General features: G+C 48.9%; 1 protein-coding gene across 11 annotated transcripts in view; it reads right to left on the bottom strand.

Annotated features, from left to right (window-relative positions):
* The window catches only part of CCDC27 (coiled-coil domain containing 27), a 281,519-nt gene that overhangs the window by 146,701 nt on the left and 114,244 nt on the right, over window positions 1–20,574 (bottom strand). For 6 of the 11 annotated variants that reach the window (XM_063943570.1, XM_063943568.1, XM_063943569.1 and 3 more), the window contains one exon: window positions 7,650–7,700. The exons of the other annotated variants lie outside the window; for them this stretch is intronic. The gene's annotated coding sequence lies outside the window, so the exon portion shown is untranslated. The remainder of the gene's footprint in view (window positions 1–7,649; window positions 7,701–20,574) is intronic. 11 annotated transcript variants of the gene reach the window in all.

Below are 20,574 nucleotides of genomic sequence, written 5' to 3'. Positions count from 1 at the left end.
AGTGTCAACATCTTACAGGGTGATAGTATCTAGGCAGCAGACAGGTAATGCAATTTGATCAAAGGACTGTGAAGAGCTGTAGTGTTGCCAGTCTAGAGTCATGGGAAACGTGGATTCTTTTGCGGATCAATATCTAAGCAGGTCTGACTTTTGTGACACAGGGTCAGGCTGTGTCTAATGGGAATGTAGCTCCAGGCCTGTCAATAGTATAGGCCCATCTTATTTTGTTCAGTGCAGACCTGTTTTGTAAAACTTTGGAATGAAAGCTGCAGAGAGAGTTACAATTGATATTGTGCCTGATTGAGTTGAGCAATTATCGCCCGACTGCGCAAACACCACGGTTGCACTGCGCATACTCCAAGGTAACAGTGATGTCGCTCGCAGTAGGGATTCCTTTGCAAAGTGACTGACAGTCAGGGGCCATCTGGGAGAGAGTAGCAGCAAAAATTCAGGCACGTCAAGACCGTTTCTGGGGCATGCCTCAGTGTTATCATCTGGGGAATATATCTGGACGGAGTGTTGCGGAGAACTGGGTACTAGGAGGTGACGAATTGATAACTTGACATGTGGTCTAGATTCTTGCAGTGACCCCTGTACACACGGGGTTGAGACTCATAGAATGCACTCAGCAGGTCTTCTTGCCTATAAGAGACACTTTTCCCATAAGGCTTTATGTGCCTACCAGTACTGGGATGCCTATCAGGACTTACGCCACTGGCGGTAGCACCCTCAAGTGACCTGAATCAATGCCGGTAGGAAAGATAACAAGGACAAGACCAAGAATACCAAAAGACATGAACAAGACAAGAGAATAATTCATTAATAACACGGTATGGTAATAGGGTAAAGGTACTAATGACCAGGGGTTAAAGTGAGCCGTAACGGGGCGGAACTGTGTTCTGTCAGTTCCACTTGGAGACGGAACGCAGTTCCACCTCCTCTGGCTCACCTAACCCGCTGTGTGCCGCCGCAGGGAGATGCCGGGTGCACGCAGAGATTGTGTTACCAGCTGGCACCCGGCTCTCTCTCCACAGTGGCAGCTGAAGGCAGGAGCTCACTACTGAGCTCCGGCTTCCGGCTCTGTCAGTGTGCGCTATGGGAGAGACGTCATAACATCTCTCTCAGAGTGCTCAGGAGCAGACGCCGGAATGACCACAGCGGTCGGATGCGGGTGTCGGGCTTGGAGTGTATGGTGTTTTGTTTTTTTGTTTTTTTAACATACGTGTGTGTATCTACTGGGGGCAAGCTACTGAGGGAAAATTACAAGGGGGGCAAGCTGCTGGGGGCAAACTACAGGGACGCATTACTACTAGGGCACATTACTACTGAGGGCATTAATACAGGGGGGCATAATTACTGGGGGCATAACTACAGGGGTTAAACTGCTGGGGGCATTACTACAGGGGGGGCATTACTACTGGGGGCTTTACTACTGGGGAGCATAACTACGGGGGGCATAACTACAGGGGTTAAACTACTCTGGCATTACTACAGGGGGCTAAACTAGTGGGGGCATTACTACTGGGGGCTAAACTATTGGGGCATTACTACTTGGGGACAAACTACATGAGGCTAAACTACTGGGGGCATTACTACTGGGGGCTAAACTACTGGGGCATAACTGCAGGGTCTAAACTACAGGGGGCATTACCACTGGGGGCTAAACTACATAGGGCAAACTACATGAGGACTAAACTACAGGGGCTAAACTACTGGGGGCATTACCACTGGGAGGCTAAACTAAAGGGGGTAAACTACTGGGGTCATAACTGCAGGGGCATTACTACTGGGGGCTAAACTACTGGGGGCATAACTACTGGGGCTAAACTACAGGGGGCTAAATGACTGGGGGCATTACTACAGGCAACATTACTACTGGGGGCAATACTACACAGGGACATTACCATTAAGGGCATTACTAATGGGGGCACTACTAATGAGGGCATTGTAAAGGGGGCACTTCATAAGGGGCATCACTACTGGGGACATAAGGGCCACTACTACTGGGGGCATTGCATAAGGGGCACCACTACTATGGGCTCTATATAAGGGGCACTACCACTGTGGGCACTAGCAGTACAGTGGACATTGCATAAGGAGCACTACTACTGTGGGCATTGTAAAAGGGCGCAACTGCTGTAGGCATTGTGTATTACGGGGTGCTACTACTGTGGGCATTATGTGTATTAGGGGTGCTACTACTGGGGGCATTATTACTATTGTGTGACCATGCCCCTTTCTTTTTGAAACCACATCCCCTTTTTTGGGCCGCGCGCCTTTATTGCATGGGCACCGGGGTGAGGGGGGGTGCTCCACCTCCTCTCTAGGACCACTTTAAGCACTGCTAATGAGACATCTGGGTATTGAGTGACACAGAAGGAGTGGTGCGCCAATGGTAATAGCAATGGGGAAGTAGTCTGGAGAGAAGGCAATAACAGACTAACAGGCAAGAAACATAAATCAACTGGTACATGAATAGCAAGGAATACTCTGAACCCACAGTAGTTGCTACTGGCAACAACGGTAGTGCATAACAATAGAATACAGAGAGGGAAAAGCAGAACAGACATACAAACAACACAGCATGCTCCAGGCCAGTGGATGTTACGCCTGGCAAACGCAGTACCAACACAAAGGAGCAGTGCTACTGTAGGAGAAGATTAGACAAGGACATACAGAGAAGACTGAGACCAGGAACTGTTCTGAGAACAGACTAATAGGGCTGTGACAATGTACATGGATCAAAAAGCCTAAAAGAGAGACTGGAATGGAATGGGACTGTAGTAATAGAGACACAGGTGTTGGTTATGTGTAAAGCAGCTGTATGCAAAGGAAATGATGATGGATAACAGCAGAAATACCAAAGATACAGACAAGACAAAGAAACAAGTATAGTGTGGAGGAATCCACCCTGCAACTAAAGCCAAGACAGACAGGAACCAGACAGGACTGGGTCTGGCAAGTACACTTTAGCACAGGATCTCACAGGACTAGAATATGAAACAGAGAGCCAAAGGCTTCCGCAGCAACCAGGATCTATGAAGAGCAGGGAGTAATGGGCAGACTGGGAATAGAAAGAGAGCACCAACCAATGACAAGGTTCAATGCAGCCAAGCCCCCTTTAATTAGTGATCCTATGCAGCATTGCATGGCACTTCATTAGACTCCTGACTTTCACAAGAACAGGCATGAGTCAGGTAACAAAGCATTCCCTAACAGGTATGCTTCTACAGCAATTAAGCAGACAGAGTAAAGCTGCAATTAAACTGACAGAACAGGGCTGCAGACAGCACATGTAACACTCAGCCCGAATTCTGGGGCGCCTCTGCGGTCTCTGTGGTGGGTGGGTCAGCCTCCCACATTCTGCCCAAGTGAAGGGATGAGGGGCATGATAATGTGATTCTTATATAACTTATATAACAGGGGCGGTGGAACACTATTTGCCCCCAAAAAACTGAGGGAAGTTTTACATCTTCCTGAACCAGCATTGATTAAGGCCCAGATTTATGAAGCCTTGGAGAGTGATAAATTGCACGGTGATAAAGTACCAGCCAATCAGCTACTAACTGCCATCTTACAGGCTGTGTTTGAAACAGGAGCTGATTGGTTGGTACTTTATCATCGTGCAATTTATCACTCTCCAAGGCTTGATATATCTGAGCCTAAATTAAAAACAGAACTTGAAAAGCCTATTGAGCAGAATATGAGATTACTGCAGACCGTCAGAGGAGGAAGGTTAGTATACTGCCATGGAAGCACATAACAAACATATTAATGAAGCTGAATCCGTGCCAAATTGAGTGAGACACTATAAGAAGAGCGTGTTGTTAGCAGATGCTGACACATAACATAACATTACAGAACTGAAACGGAGCCCTGATCAGTGTGTATAACAATAAGCTCCACCACAGAACCACGGCAATCTAAACACTAACTATCACTGGCATGCGCACGGGGGTGCCTGGTGTGCCCAGGCACCCCCTAATGTCCTGCACCCCCCTCACCAGTAGTGGACTTATCCCGTTATGTAGCCAAAGCGGGATCCGGATTGAAAGTCGACAGTAACTAGGTCGACAATGTCTAGGTCGACCACTATTGGTCGACAGTAACTAGGTCGACAGGGTGTCTAGGTCGACAGGGTACTTTAGGTCGACATGTTCTAGGTCGACAGGTCAAAAGGTCGACATGAGTTTTTCACAATTTTTTTCTTTTTTTGAACCTTTTCATACTTAATGATCCACGTGGGCTACGATTGGAACGGTAATCTGTGCCGAGCGCAGTGGTAGCAGAGCGAAGGCACCATGCCCGAAGCATGGCGAGCGAAGCGAGCCATGCGAGGGGACGCGGTGCACTAATTGGGGTTCCCGGTCACTCTACGAAGAAAACAACACCAAAATAACATTAAAAACTCATGTCGACCTTTTGACCTGTCGACCTAGAACATGTCGACCTAAAGACCCTGTCGACCTAGACACCCTGTCAACCTAGTTACTGTCGACCAATAGTGGTCGACCTAGACATTGTCGACCTAGTTACTGTCGACTTTCAATACCACACACGGCCAAAGCGGGGGACCAGCGAGTCAGAAGGGCCCCGCGACATGACTGAATATAGGAGCCAGCACTACAGTGATAAATTGAAAATAAACTACATCTCCCAGCAACCCTTGTGCTAGAAGGGCTGTCGGAAGCTGTAATTTATTGTCAGTTTGATCGCTGTAATGTGGTGCGCAGGGGCGGATTGGACCAAATGTCTCCGATCCTCAGTGACCTTCCAGCCGGGGTGTCGTGCCCGCACCTCCCTCTACCCTGGCGCCGTACCCGAACCATAGCGCCGCCATCAAGAAGCATGGTGTACAGCGGCATGAACTGACTGCAGCAGTGCAGTTTCACTTTGTAAAGGCAGCTGCTGAGAATGGGACCGCGGCACCAATGCTTCCTGAGTCTCAGCTGTCTGGCCTCACCATCCACCGCCTCATGGCCGGCTCCCAGAAGGTAAGAGTGGCTGGCAGGACATCGAAGGGGTAGGGGGGACAACACATAGAGAAACATAGACTGAAGGGGGTTGGGGGGAGACACAGAATGAAGTGGGGGAGACTGACACAGAGACATAATGGCATGGCAGAGAAATAGTCAGGTGGGTGAGATGGTGTGCTGAGAGACAATGCAGTGAGGGAAATGATGTGGCTGAGAGATGACGAGGGTGGGGGTATCTGAGAGATGCAGGGGAGAGATGGTATGGCTGAGAGGCAACGCCAGGAGGAGATGATGGTGTGGCTGAAAGACACAATGGGGAGGCTCAAACTGTGTAGCATAATGTGAATTTCGGTTCATACTGTGTTGTGTAACATCAAGTTCGGCTCATACTATGAGGCATATTGTGAAGTTCGGCTCATACCGAGTGGCGTAATGTGAATTTGGCTCATACTGTGTGGCATAATATGCATTTTGACTCATACTGTATGGTGTAATGTGAATAAGGGGCACTACTGTCAGTAACTGGTGAGCATGGGGACGTGTGACAAATGCTGGTGTCCTGCTGAGGAGGGGTCTGATGCCATAGAAACAGGCAGATGTGGCTATGATGGCACATGTTTACATTTTAAACTTTACTTGTGTTATATTAAAACTCATATGTTCGGCCCCCTAAATCTCCCATACTTTTCAGAGTGGCCAACTCAAAATCAGGGTGTAGATGCTGGGGGGTGCAAGGGTTGGTGTGTAGGTGTGTGTGGGGGGGGGGATGCATATGCGCCTAGGCCTACCACTCTATAGTTCCACCACTGGGTCAGGGATAGGTTGGGGAAGTGTAAGCAGCAATAGGGTGCAGCGGCAGCTAGGACTCAGGGTTATGTAGTACCGACCAGTGGTCGCATCATTATGTTTCATTTTATTTGTCTGAGGTGTATTATATCTACTTGTATTATTAGGAACTAGGGAGAAATTATATTAAGCCATGTGATTATACCGAGAGAATGTAAAATAGTGCTAGACATGTCCTGGCCGGTGCTAGACACGCCCAAAAAGCAGCACTAGACACGCCCAAAAGGCGGTGCTAGACACACCCCTCCGGTGGTGCACCCCCTAAAAAAATTAGCTGTGCACGCCTATGCTAACTATGGTGAAGTAACTGAATGGTTCCTGAAATGAGAGTGCGCAGACCTGCTCCACTGAGGATTTAGGTTACCTCCAGCCTCCCTGGTGGTCTAGTGGTAAACTGGACACAGGCCACCTATGCACGGCCACTTCATTCACTGACAGTCCTACAGGACTCCGTGGCCACCTGGAGATCTGTACGTAGGACCAGTGTAGTGGTTGTGAGTGACCCGGTCTCTTAGGCCACAACTACTACTGTACAATGCGGTCATCTCACTTGGTGCCCAGACTCCCCCCAGTAACCTTATCATTTATATAATTAATACGATGCTCCTATTAGGTGGCAAGAAGCACCCATTGGACGCCCCTATATTTACAGATGCCTTACCCACCAACAAAATTGGATAGACAGGGCAAACAAAATTCCACCTCGTAACCCACGAAGGTCCCTTAGTTTATAAGATCTTTGTCAAACTTTAAAATAAGTACATACAATTGCAAAGCGTGACATAGTTTAGGTATGAAATCATGCTGTAATCGCACAGTCTCCCAACTAGGCAATTGGAATACCTGTAACACTATAATACACCTGTTGAGGCAGCCATGTTGGCGGAGCCCGTATTCAAGAGAATGCAGACAATTCACTAGCAATTAGCAACATCAATGAGGCATGACCTACTGAAATTAATGTTGGTTCAGCCCATTAAAATGACCATTAAAATTTGGTTTAATGTGTACACACATGTACACATTAAACCAAATCAATGCACATAAACATTGCGGGTGTGGTATTGAAGATCTATAATGTCTAGGTCGACAGTCATTAGGTCGACGTGCATTATATCAACACAGGAGACCTACTCTGGCAGGCCACTTATCGCGGATTATGCTTTGGGTGCATAATCCCCAATAAGTGCTGGCATTGGGAGGAGGAGCGCGCTGCATTGGGGCAAATAGGATAGCCATAACTAGATGTGTGCAGAGAGTGCTCCGCACATAGCGCTGCAGGGTAGGGGGCGCTGTTGGTAGCACTTGTCAATTATCAAATTACTTTGCCTTGCAGCTTTCCCAGTTTTTGAAGTCCAGCACCTCCTGACCGCCCCTGTCTCCTACTCCCAGCCCTTTTGTCGCTAATAGCTACACAGTATTCATGGACTTGACTTGATAGCTCTTTGATGTTCAGTCGCACTGTCATTTATTACATTTCGGGATGATGATGTGCCCAGGAGTTGAGCCCATTGCCTGTGCCATCGCAGTCAGACACTCTATTCATTGAGCTATCTGCCCGTGCATAGAAAGCTAGAGAATTCAAAGCTGGAGAGTTTTAACTATTTGAAGCTTACCTTGCACTTTGTGAAGGGGTGATCAGTAAAATTAAAGTGGCTGCTAAAAGAGTCCTTAAAATTACCTATATTTTCGAAAGTCCAAATAAGATCAAAAAGTGGTGGAATTCTGAGCCTTCAGTGCTCGAGAAAATTAACATTTTAGGTGATTAGTATGCGTACCAGAACTGCAAATATTGAGTGCACATAGCAGTCTCTGTGAACCCCTTACCTCCTGTTCCTCCTTCTCAATGCTCCGCAATCCAGCAGTCAATATGGATTCCTGGTAACAGATAGAATATATGAATAAAGTGCAATATGCAAAAAAGGAGATTTATGGTAAGAACTTACCTTTGTTAAATCTCTTTCTGCAAGATACACTGGATTCCACAGAGAATAACATCAGGGTGTAGAGCTGGATATTGATCCGAGGCACCAACAGGCTAAAGCTTTGACTGTTCCCAGGATGCATTGCACCGCCTCCTCTATATCCCCGCCTCCAGGCACTGGAGCTTAGTTTTGTTATCCAGTCCAATGCAGTAGCAGGTAAAAGAGACGATAACAGTTAGTAGCCAAACCACATTCTCACGACAGGAGACTAATGCCATACAAACCCAAAGAAGCTAAGTGCGTCAGGGTGGGCGCCCTGTGGAATCCAGTGTACCTCGCAGAAAGACATTTAACAAAGGTAAGTTCTTACCATAAATCTCCTTTTCTGCAGCGGGGTACACTGTATTCCACAGGGAATAACATTGGGGATGTCCTAAAGCAGTTTCTCATGGGAGGGGACGCACTGTAGCGGGCACAAGAATCCGGCGTCTAAAGGAAGCATCCTGGGAGGCGGAAGTATCAAAGGCATAGAACCTAATGAACGTGTTCACTGAGGACCACGTAGCCGCCTTGCACAATTGTTCTAGGGACGCGCCACGGTGGGCCGCCCAAGAAGGTCTAACAGACCGAGTAGAATGGGCCTTGATAGCAGCAGGAGCTGGAAGACCAGCCTGTACATAAGATTGTGCAATCACCATTCTAAATTTCTAATCCATCTGGCCAAGGTCTGCTTATTCGCAGGCCAGCCACATTTATGAAAACCAAAAAGAACATAGAGGGAATCAGATCTCCTAATGGAGGTGGTTCTCTTCACATAGATACGGAGAGCCCGTACCACATCCAAAGACTGCTCTTTGGAGGACAAATCAGGAGAGATAAAGGCCGGAGCCACAATCTCTTGGTTAAGGTGGAAAGATGACACCACCTTAGGTAGATAACCAGGGTGAGTTCTAAGAACCGCACGGTCATGGTGAAAAATCAGAAAGGGAGACCTACAGAATAAGGCACCCAAGTTTGAAACACGTCTAGCAGAGGCAATAGCCAACAAAAACAAGACCTTAAGCGTAAGCCATTTAAGGTCCACAGACTCAAGAGGTTCAAACGGAGACTCTTGCAGGGCATCCAGAACAAACAACAAATCCCAAGGAGCCACAGGAGGAACATAGGGAGGTTGAATCCGTAAAACACCCTGAGTGAAGGTATGAACGTCAGGCAGAGTCGCAATATTTCTCTGAAACCACACCCACAAGGCTGAAACATGAACCTTGAGGGAGGCCAGACGAAGGCCTGAGTCCAGGCCCTGTTGCAGAAATGCCAAAAGTGTGAGGATCTCTTGTCCTTGCTCCGAAGACCGGAACCTTGTGATTGTGTCGAGACGCCATCAGGTCTACATCTGGTAGGCACCACTTGTTCACTAGTAGTGGAAATATTTCTGGATGAAGGCTCCACTCTCCAGTGTGTACGTCCTGATGACTGAGGAAGTCCGCTTCCCAGTTGAGGATCCCCGGAATGAACACTGCTGATATGGCTGGCAGATGGCATTCCACCCATTGAAGAATTTTTGACACTTCAGACATTGCCATGCGGCTTCGAGTGCCACCTTGATGATTTATGTACGCCACCGTAGGCCTGTTCTGTACCAGAGGCAGTGCCAGTTTCAAAGCATTGAACACTGCCCGCAACTCCAGAATATTTATCAGGAGGAGATATTCCTCCCTGGTCCACTGACCCTGAACAGAGTGTTGCTCTAACACCGCACCCCAACCCCGCAGACTGGCATCCATCGTTAGAAGGACCCAGTTGGAGATCCAGAAGGGACGACCCCTGCTCAATTGTTGGTCCTGTAGCCACAAGCTCAGTGACAGACGAACTTCCAGAGTCAAGGATCATGTGAGATCTGATATGGTGAGGCAGGCTGTCCCACTTGGCAAGGATTAGCTTCTGCAGAGGACGAGAGTGAAATTGAGCGTACTCTACCATGTCGAAAGCCGACACCATGAGGCCTAGTACATGCATCGCCGAGTGTACTGACACTCGCGAACAATAAAGGAAGCATCTTATCCTGTCCTGAAGCATCAGGACCTTCTCTTGGGACAAGAACAACCGTTGGTTGTGTGTGTCAAACAATGCCCCCAGGTGCACCATGCTTTGAGCAGGGACCAGGGAGCATTCTTCCAGTTGATGAGCCACCCGTGGGCTTGCAGGAATTGGATCGTCAGTTCCAGATGATGGAGGAAAACCTCTGGGGAGTTCGCCAGGATCAACAAGTCATCCAGATACGGCAGGATCCTGATACCCTGATGGCGAAGCAGAGCCGTCATAACCGCCATGACCTTGGTGAAGATTCGCGGAGCCTTCATCAGTCCAACAGGTAAGGCCCGGAAATGATAATGTAGGTTGCCAATAGCAAACTGCAGGTATTGCTGATGCGACATGGCAATAGATATTTGTAGGTAAGCATCCTGTATGTCCAGGGATACCATATAGTCCATGGGCTCCAAGACCAGAACAATAGAGCGAAGAGTTTCCATATGGAACTTGGATACCTTCAGAAATGTGTTAAGTCTTGAGGTTGAGAATGGGCCAGGAGAAACCATTCAGCTTGGGAACTAGGAACAACGTTAAATAGTACCCCTTGCCTTTCTGAGCCAGAGGCACCGGCACTATCACTCCTGTGTCCAGGAGAGATTTTACCACCAAGTGGAGAGTTTTTGCTCTCACCGGATCAGAAGGGATATTTGTTAAGCAAAACTTTCTTGAAAGAGATGGCATATCCGTGAGTTACGACTTCCCTTACCCAGGCTTCAGAAGTGGTCTGTAACCATACCTGGGCACATCGTAGAAGTCGGCTTCCCACCCTGGGATTCTCCAGGGGGAGGCCCGCACAGTCATGCAGCAGGCTTGTCTGGTTTGGAAGTAGGCTGACGGGCAGCCCAGGAACGTTTAGGTTTGGGCTTAGAGGTTTTGGAAGTGCGAGCCTGTTTCAGGTACGCCTGACCCTTTGCTTTACTTGGAGGTTGAAAGGAACGAAAGGTGGTACTTTTAGCCTTCGAAGCCGAAGGATTAGTACTTGGCAGACATGCCGTTTTAGCAGAGTGCTAAGTCAGCAACAATCTTATTCAGATCTTCCCCAAAAAGGATGTCTTCCTTAAAAGGGATAACCTCCAAGGTCTTTTTAGAGCCTGGATCCACAGACCAGAACCACAACCACAGAATCCGGCGAGCCAGAATGGACGTAGTAGACGCTTTGGCCGCCAGGACACCAGAATCAGAGGCCGCCTCCTGAATATAATGAGAGGCTGTGATAATATATGAAAGACACTGTCTGGCATTATCAGAAAAATTAGAAGGTAGCTCCGCTTCAACTTCTTGAACCCAGGCTTCAATAGCCTTTGCAGCCCAAGAAGCCGCTATAGTGGGTCTATGCACAGCACCTGCAAGGGTGTAAATAGACTTCCAGCAACCCTCCACACGCTTATCCATCGGTTCCTTCAGAGAGGTGATGGTAGTGACAGGCAGAGTAGATGACAACACCAGACGTGCGACATGTGAGTCCACCGGCGGCGGTGTTTTCCAATTTTTACTTAACTCCACAGCGAGGATCTTCTTAGACAGGGAGAATTTCTTTCCTGGAGACTCCCAGGATTCCTGACATATGTCAACTAAATGGTCAGAATGGGGCAAAACTAATTTAGTGACCGTCTGACGTTTGAACTTATCGGGTTTCTTAGACGTAACTGGAGGTTCAGATTCATCATCAATCTGAAGAATCAGTTTGATAGCCTCCAAAAGGTCAGGAACATCCACCTGTGAAATAGATTCCCCATCAGAAGCATCTGCATCAGTGTCTGAGGGGTCAGTGTATATGCCATCTTCATCGGATGAAGTATCCGAAACATGCGTGGATTGTGAGGAAGTAATGGCCCGCTTAGATTACCCTGTATTCCTAGGAGGGTGAGGGTTAGGTTTCTGTTTAACCAAAGACTGATTTTATTGTTGTAACTGAGTTGACAGAGTATCTGCCCATGGCAGATTAACTGCAGGGACAATATGTGGCTGCAATGGCACGGGAGGTCCCACAGGGGGGGTGAGTCTCGTTACTAGCATAGTCAGCAAATTAGAAAAAGCAGCCCAAGGTCTTGGTGTGCCACCGGGGCTGCAGGCTGACTGAGGGGTACTAGACCCCCCCGTACCTGGACCCAGGGCCGGTTCTTGGCCTTGTGGCGCCCCGGGCAAAGTATAGGGGCGTGGCCTCAAATGGGGGCGTGGTCAGTTACGCCCCCATTTATGCCCCCTGTAGCGACGCTGAAAGAAAAAAAAAAAGAAAAAAAAGTATACTTACCATCCCCGTTCCTGATCCAGACCGCTGCAGACCTCCTCCGCAGGCGCCGCTTTTCTTGTCTCCTCTCCTCGATCTATGGGAGAGACGTTATTACGTCTCTCCCATAGAACAGCATAGACACTATAGGTCAATTATGACCCCTAGTGTCTGTGCCACTATGCTGTGCGGTGCGCGATGACGTCATCGCGCACCGCACAGCAAAGGTCCTCTACACGAAGGGAAACTAGACCATAGCATCTAGTTTCCCTTCATGGAGAGGACCTTTGCTGTGCGGTGCGCAATGACGTCATCGCGCACCGCACAACTAAGGTCCTCTCAATGAAGGGAAACTAGACGCTACGCGTCTGGTTCCCTTCAAAGTGGGGGGGCACAGCGAGGCACTGCGAGGGGCACAGTGGCTGATCTTGCCCTGGTGCGGCGCCCTCCGGATGGCGCCGGCGCCCTCCGGATGGCGCCGGCGCCCTCCGGAAGGCGGCGCCCCGGGCAAAAGTACCGCTTGCCCGTGGCAAGATCCGCCACTGCCTGGACCCTCAGCTGGAATATTTTCCTCAGGTGCATCCACGGCGTCAGCACTGCATGATGCAGGATCCGCCACGGATCTCCCGCCCTGTGTATCAGACATTACTTGGAAATGCAGCCTTAGGGCGCAACAGTACAATATAGCCAGACAAAGTACCAGACAAAACCCCCCTGTGGAGTATGACTGCAGATGCAGAACGCAAACAGAGGATTTAAGTGGTATATGGTGACTGGAATACACAGAGAAAAATACCAAGTTAGTATATCCTGTGAAACTCTATATAGATATAGGACCCTGACGCACTTAGCCCCCCTCAGGGTATAGAATATAGGGATAGCAATATGCGTGAGATACACGGAATAGGAACCACTCAGCAGCTATTGGCACACACAGTCACATGTACAATGCAGAAATTATTACAGACAACAATAAGACTGCACTGGACTAGCAATACTAAGTAAAGCTATATATGTATACAGATATAACAATGCACAGTAAATTGAGAAAAGGGAAGAAAGCGGCTCCTACAGAAGTGGCTTGCTGACATCCCTGTCAGCAAGGCAGCAAGGCAGAAATGATTGGACAGAGCATCCAGCGCTGGATCCGCTGCCCAATCACCCATACGAGGCGGCGGGACAGTAAGCTCCCCTCCCTTCATTCTCCACCTTACTCCTCATCTATTGCTGGCGGTGGGAGAGTCCATGGGACCCTGTGTCCTTGCAGCAGGCAGCACCGGGGGTGGGGAGCAAAGTGCAGTGGCGGGAGCGGGCCCGGAGTCGGGAAGCACAGAGCTGGAAGTGAAGCAGCGGCGGCCGGTGCTCTCCTCCTCCTCCAATCTCCCAGCTAACTTCAGCCTTGTCCAGGCAGCAGCCGTCCCTCAGCAGCAATACCGGGTTTCTGTCTCCTGCGGAGCCGTGTTCGGTGGGCTCTTTCACATGCAGCAGGGATAGTCGCAGTGTCGACAGTAAACGAAGCGCCAGTGTTCATAACCCCCTCCCGCATCCCTTTACCCGCCACACGCTGAACAAATACAAGGAGAAGGGGTTACACTGTGAAGCAGCACTTCTGTGAGGGCTGATGACATCTCTCCCCGCTGCCTTATGTGTAAAATAGGGGGACTCTGCTGCCTAATGTGCAAAAAGGGTACTCTGCCTGCTTAATGTGTAAAAAGGGGGACTCTGCTGCTGTAATGTGTAAAAAGGGGGACTCTGCTGCTGCAATGTGTAAAAAAAAAATGGCAGACTCTGCCTGCCTAATGTGTAAAAAAGGGGGGCTCTGTTGCTGTAATGTGTAAAAAGGGGGATTCTGCCTGCCGTAATGTGTAAAAAGGGAGCTCTACCTGCCTACTGTGTAAAAAGGGACTCTGCTGCCTAATGTGTAAAAAGGGGACTCTTCCTGATTAATGTGTAAAAAGGGGGACTCTGCTGCCTAATGTGTAAAAAGGGGGACTCTGCCTGCCGTAATGTGTAAAAGGGAGCTCTACCTGCCTACTATGCAGTACCAGCCCACCCCCACGTACTCTAATGTATCTGCTGTTCCTAAAACGTGAGCTGAGGTTTGTATTCTTGTGCTGCTGGGGATGTACTGGAGAAGCCAGTGCCTCCCCAGCCATTGACCTCACCGCATGTCACTGATATCTAGTGCCTAGGACTGGTGTTATCACCACAAAGTGCACACAGCAACCAACTTAATGTGCCACAACTCCACAGCACCAGGATAAAAATGGAAGAAAATAGGATTTTAACTACCTACCAGTAAATCCTTTTCTCGTAGTCCGTAGAGGATCCTGGGGTCCACATTACTACGATGGGGTATAGACGGGTCAACTAGGAACAACTGGCACTTTAAGAGTTTGAGAGTGTGGGCTGGCTCCTCCCAATATGCCCCTCCTACCAGACTCAGTCTAGAAACTGTGCCCGAGGAGATGGACAACTTCGAGAGAAGGATTTTTTTTTTTTTTTATTTAATATTTTTATTAAGTCGAGTAAACTGTTACAATACAGACAGGAGATGACAACTCCGAGTAAATATTGAATCACATACAAGTTATCCCGTGGAGGGGTAACCCAATATAACAAGAACAAAGGAGGAGAGAAGGATTTTACACAGATAGTGACGAGATTCACACCAGCTCACACATACAAGGCAAACCAAGCTAACTAGCTTGAAACATCTGCAACGGCTAAACAATATCACTTAACCAAGTAGCAAAACAGTACTAAACCAAAAACAAAGCAGTACTGAACAAAGTAACCACTGCAGGAACACGAAGCGCTGGGCGGGCGCCCAGCATCCTCTACGGACTACGAGAAAAGGATTTACTGGTAGGTAATTAAAATCTTATTTTCTTTTACGTCCTAGAGGATGCTGGGGTCAACATTAGTACCATGGGGTTGTACCAAAGCTCCCAGAACGGGAGGGAGAGCGCGGAGGCTCCTGCAGAACTGACTGACCAAACTTCAGGTCCTCAGCGGCCAAAGTATCGAACTTGTAGAACTTTGTAAACGTGTTCGACCCCGAACAAGCAGCTGCTCGGCAAATCTGTAAAGCCGAGACACCCCGGGCAGCCGCCCAGAAAGAACCCACCTTACGAGTAGAGAGGACCTTAGCAGACATAGGACACGGCAATCCTGCAGTAGAATACGTGTGCTGGATAGTGAACCTGATCGTCTGTTTAGAAGCTGGACCCTCATGGAAGATCAAGACAGAGCCCCCAACTCCGACACACGTCTAGCAGAAGCTAAGGCCAACAAAGTGACAGCCATCCATGTGAGAAACTTGACCTCAACCTCCCGTAGAGGCTCGAAAACCAATCCGATTGGAGAAACTGCAGCACCACGTTAAGATCCCATTGTGCCGTATGCGGCACAAAGGGAGGCTGGATGTGCAGAAACCCTTTCAAAAGGTCTGAACCTCCGGGAGGGAAGCCAACTGTTTCTGAAAGAAAATGGATAGGGCCGAAATCTGTACCTTTATGGATTCCAATCTCACGCCCATATCCACACCTGCTTGCAGGAAGAAGAGAAACCGTCCCAGTTGAAACTCCACCGTAGATACAGATTTTTTTCAAATACGATGGTAATGTTTAGATGTTACTCCTTTCCTAGCCTGTATCAGGGTAGGAATAACCTTGTTTGGAATGCCCATCCGAGCTAATATCTGGCGTTCAATCTCCATACCGTCAAACGTAGCCGTGGTAAGTCTTGATAAGTGTATGGCCCCTGCTGCAGCAGGTCCTCCCGAAGAGGAAGAAGCCTCGGCTCTTCTAGCAGTAGACCAGAAGATCTGCGTACCAAGCCCTTTTTGGCCAGTCCGGAGCAGTGAGGAATGCCTGAACTCTTGTACTCCTTATGAGTTGTAGAACTCTTGGAATGAGTGGAAGTGGAGGAAACACGTACACCGACTGGAACACCCACGGAGTCACTAGGGCATCCACTGCCATGGCTTGTGGGTCCCTCGACCTTCAGCAATACCGTTGAAGCTTCTTGTTGAGACGAGAGGCCATCATGTATATTTGAGATACACCCCAAAGATCTGTTACCACCGTGAACACCTCCGGATGGAGTCCCCACTCTCCTGGATGGAGATCGTGTATGCTGAGGAAGTCTGCTTCCCAGTTGTCTACTCCCGGAATGAAGATTGCTGACAGCGCCAAAGCGTGTTTTTCTGCCCAGAAGATGATTCTCGTTACCTCTGATATTGTAGCTCTGCTCTTCGTGCCGCCCCGTCAGTTTATGTAAGCCACTGTCGTTACATTGTCCGACTGCACTTGAATGGCTCGACCTCGCAGAAGATGGGCCGCTTGGAGAAGACCATTGTAGACGGGTCTTAGTTCCAGAATGTTTAGTGGTAGGCTGGATTCCAGGCTTGACCACCTTCCTTGAAATATTTCCCCCTGAGTGACTGAGCCCCAGCCCCGGAGACTTGCATCCGTGGTTAGAAGGATCCAACCCTGAATTCCAAACCTGCAGCCCTCCAGAAGGTGAGGTAGTTGTAGCCACCAGAGGAGTGAAATCCTGGCTTTTGGCAACAGACGTATTCTCTGGTTCATGTGTAGATGAGATCCTGACCACTTGTCCAGGAGATCCAGTTAGAAGGGCCGAGCATGAAACCTTCCGTACTGCAGAGCCTCGTAAGAGGCCACCATCTTCCCCAGAAGGCAAATGCACTGATGAACCGAAACCCGGGCTGGCTTCAGGACATCCCGGACCATTGTTTGTATCACTAACGCTTTTTCCCCCGGAAGACACACCCTCTGCACTTCTGTGTCGAGGATCATTCCCAGAAAAGACAACCTCCTGGTCGGCTCCAAATGTGATTTTGGAAAAAGGATCCAACCATGTTCCCTGAGCATATGAGTCGTGAGAACAATGGACTGCAACAACCTCTCCCTGGACGCGGCCTTTATCAGCAGATCGTCCAGATATGGGATTATGTTCACCCCCTGTATGCAGAGGAGAACCATCATATCTGCCATCAACTGGGAAAAAAACCTTGGTACTGTGGAGAGGCCGAATGGTAGTGCCCCAAATCGGAATGTGGAGGTATGCTTCCTTGATATCCCGGGATATCAGAAACTCTCCCTCCTCCAAACATGAAATCACTGCTCTGAGAGACTCCATTTTGAATATCCAAACTGGTCTGACCGAACCATCCGGTTTCGGTACCACAAAAAGGTTTGAATAATAACCCTTGTATTGCATATGAGGTGGAACTGGGACAATGACCTGTGATTTTCCCAATTTTAGGATGGCTTCCGGTAGGATAGCCCTGTTTGTCAGCAAAGTTGGCAAGTCTGCTTTTAAGAATCGGTGAGGCGGGAGTTCCTGAAACTGCAGTCTGTACCCCTGGGACACAATATCCTGTACCCAGGGATCCAGGCCGGATGACACCCAGACATGGCTGAAATGTCTGAGTCTCACACCCACCAGCCCTTCCTTCAGGCTTTGAGGTCCACCATCATGCTGAGGATTTTGAGGAACCAGAAGCAGGTCTCTGGTCCTGGGAGCCTGCGGGTGCAGGCTCTTTGGATTTTGCCCGACCACCTCTAAAGAAAGTGATAGAAGACTTGGGCTTTTTTTTTGTCTTAGCGGTCCGAAAGGACTGCTGCACAGCTGAAGAAACGGTTTCTTCGTAGAAGGAGTAGCAGAGGGAAGGAAAGGTGACTTACCCGCAGTTGCCGTGGAAATCCACGCATCCAACGCTTCCCTAAATAGAGCCTGACCTGTGTAGGGTAGGTTCTCCATACTTCTCCTGGATTCCGCGTCTGCAGACCATTGGCGTAGCCAGAGTCCCCTGCGAGCTGATACCGACATGGAGGATATCCGTGCAGTCAGCGTACCCAGGTCTTTCATGGATTCCACCATGAACCCCGCAGAATCCTGTATGTGACGTAAAAACAATTCAATGTCAATTCTATCCATTGCATCCAAATCCTCTAGTAATGCCTAACCACTTTACTATGGCTTTAGAAATCCATGCACAGGCAATAGTAGGCCTTAAGGCCACTCCTGAAGCAGTGTATATGGATTTGAGCGTAGTGTCAATCTTACGATCAGCTGGTTCTTTCAACGCAGTAGAACCAGGGACAGGTAAAACCACCTTTTTAGACAGTCTGGAGACAGATATTTTTACAATTGGTGGGTTTTCCCATTTTTTCCTATCTTCCTCAGGGAAGGGAAAAGAAACCAGAACTCTTTTTGGTATCTGGAATTTTTTCTCCGGGTTTTCCCAGGATTTTTCAATATAGCGTTTAATTCTTTGGATGCGGGAAAAGTTAGCGGGGCTTTCTTATTATCAGTGAAGTAAGCCTCCTCAACCAGCTCAGGTGTAGTGTCATTAATGTTTAACACATCTCTAATGGCCTCAATCATGAGCTGCACCCCCTTTGCAAGGGATGCGCCCCCCCCTCAGCACGTCCCCATCACCGTCTGAAGTATCAGAATCAGTATCCGTGTCAGCTTGCATAATTTGGGCAAGTGCACCTTTCCGTGGGAACATGCTAGGGGGTTTTGCAGGAATAGGGACAGAGCCTGACCAAACTGCCATAGATTTGTTTAACACCTGAGTTTCAGTCTCAGCATTAGCTGAGACAAAGAATTACAATCCTGTGTACATGGAATGGATCCCTCCTGAGAGGAAATCTCTTCTGCAGCATATGACACATGTGGTGTATTTAACAACACAGAGTCCCTAGACCTGGCTATGGTGGTCATTCCGAGTTGTTCGCTCGCTAGCAGTTTTTAGCAGCCATGCAAACGCTATGCCGCCTCCCACTGGGAGTGTATTTTAGTTTAGAAGAAGTGCGAACGAAAGAATCGCAGAGTGGCGTCAAAGTTTTTTTGTGCAGGTTTAGAGTAGCTCAAAACCTACTCAGCGCTTGCGATCACTTCAGACTGTTCAGTTCCTGTTTTGACGTCACAAACACGCCCTGCGTTCACCCAGCCACGCCTGCGTTTTTCCAGGCACGCCTGCGTTTTTTCGGACACTCCCTGAAAACGGTCAGTTTACACCCAGAAATGCCCACTTCATGTCAATCACTCTGCGGCCAGCAGTGCGACTGAAAACCTTCGCTAGACCCTGTGTGAAACTACATTGTTCATTGTAATAGTACGACGCGCGTGCGCATTGCGCCGCATACGCATGCGCAGAAGTGCCGTTTTTCTGCCTCATCGCTGCACAGCGAACGAATGCAGCTAGCGATCAACTCGGAATGACCACCAATGTGAGATAGTAAACACCCACACAAACACACACACAGGGAAATGTCAGACACAGTTTCCCCCCAAGTATGCCACAGGGAGGCACAGAGATTGGAGCCAACCCACACACAGCGCTTTTTAAGGTAGAGCTAATTAAACTACCAGCTGTCTGTGTACCTTAATAGACTGCACAGACTTTACACAGCCACCCCCTCCCTTCTACAACCCCCTGGTACCGTACAAGATAGCTGGAGTTGACTTGGAGGGACAGCTCTCCCTGTCAGCGCTTCTGCAGGCAGGAAGATGGAGCTGAACGCTGCTGGTGGGTCCGCTCTGAGGAGAAGCCCCGCCCCCTTTCATGGCGCTGCTTCCCGCTCTTCTGAAGATTATACTGGCCTGAGGAAAAGTACTGGCAGCGATCCTGGGACCCTGACAGGCTTGTTGGTCAGTGTAGGGTGTAGGTGCTGGCTCAGGGCGCCCCTCACAGTGCCGCACTATGTACCGCTGAGCCCTGGAGCGCAGTTAGTACTGCGCTCCATACCCTGTTGCCGCCATCGTCACACCGGCTCCCTGCTTGCCAGGGGGGCTGGTGACTAACTCGCCACTGATCTTCGGGCTCTGTAAGGGGGTGGCGGCATGCTGCTGGTGTGAGCGATCCTCTGTGGCAGCGAACGTTCGATCCCCTCAGGAGCTCAGTGTCCTATCAGCGGAGATAGTGGCTCAGACCCCTCAGGACGGACACTACTAACCCTCCCCCCCCCTTAGTCCCACGAAGCAGGGAGGCTGTTGCCAGCAGCCTCCCTGTAAAATTATAAACTCTAAAAAAAACTTTTACCACAGAAACTCTGTAGAGCTCCCCTAGCTGTGACCGGCTCCTCCTGGCACATTTTCTAAACTGAGTCTGGTAGGAGGGGCATAGAGGGAGGAGCCAGCCCACACTCTCAAGCTCTTAAAGTGCCAGTGGCTCCTAGTGGACCAGTCTATACCCCATGGTACTAATGAGGAATCCTCTAGGATGTAAGATAAAATGTAAACATATGTACCCTGATTCACAGAGGGCCTGGATATAGGTGGTTTCTAATTTCCTTTGGAAAAAGCATCTGAATATTTCAACAGTACGTCACCTTAAAACCAAAAAGCTTCCAACCAGGACAGATTCTAATAGTGCAGTAATTTAAAAAAAAAATTATTGAACAAAATATCTAGTTGTACATTTGAGACGTCTTAATGTAAGTAAATATTAATCCATGGTTCTTGGCATTAC

This window comes from Pseudophryne corroboree, chromosome 10 (genome assembly GCF_028390025.1).
Source record: "Pseudophryne corroboree isolate aPseCor3 chromosome 10, aPseCor3.hap2, whole genome shotgun sequence".
Lineage (NCBI taxonomy): Eukaryota > Metazoa > Chordata > Amphibia > Anura > Myobatrachidae > Pseudophryne > Pseudophryne corroboree.
This window is presented reverse-complemented; position numbering and strand designations above follow the sequence as displayed.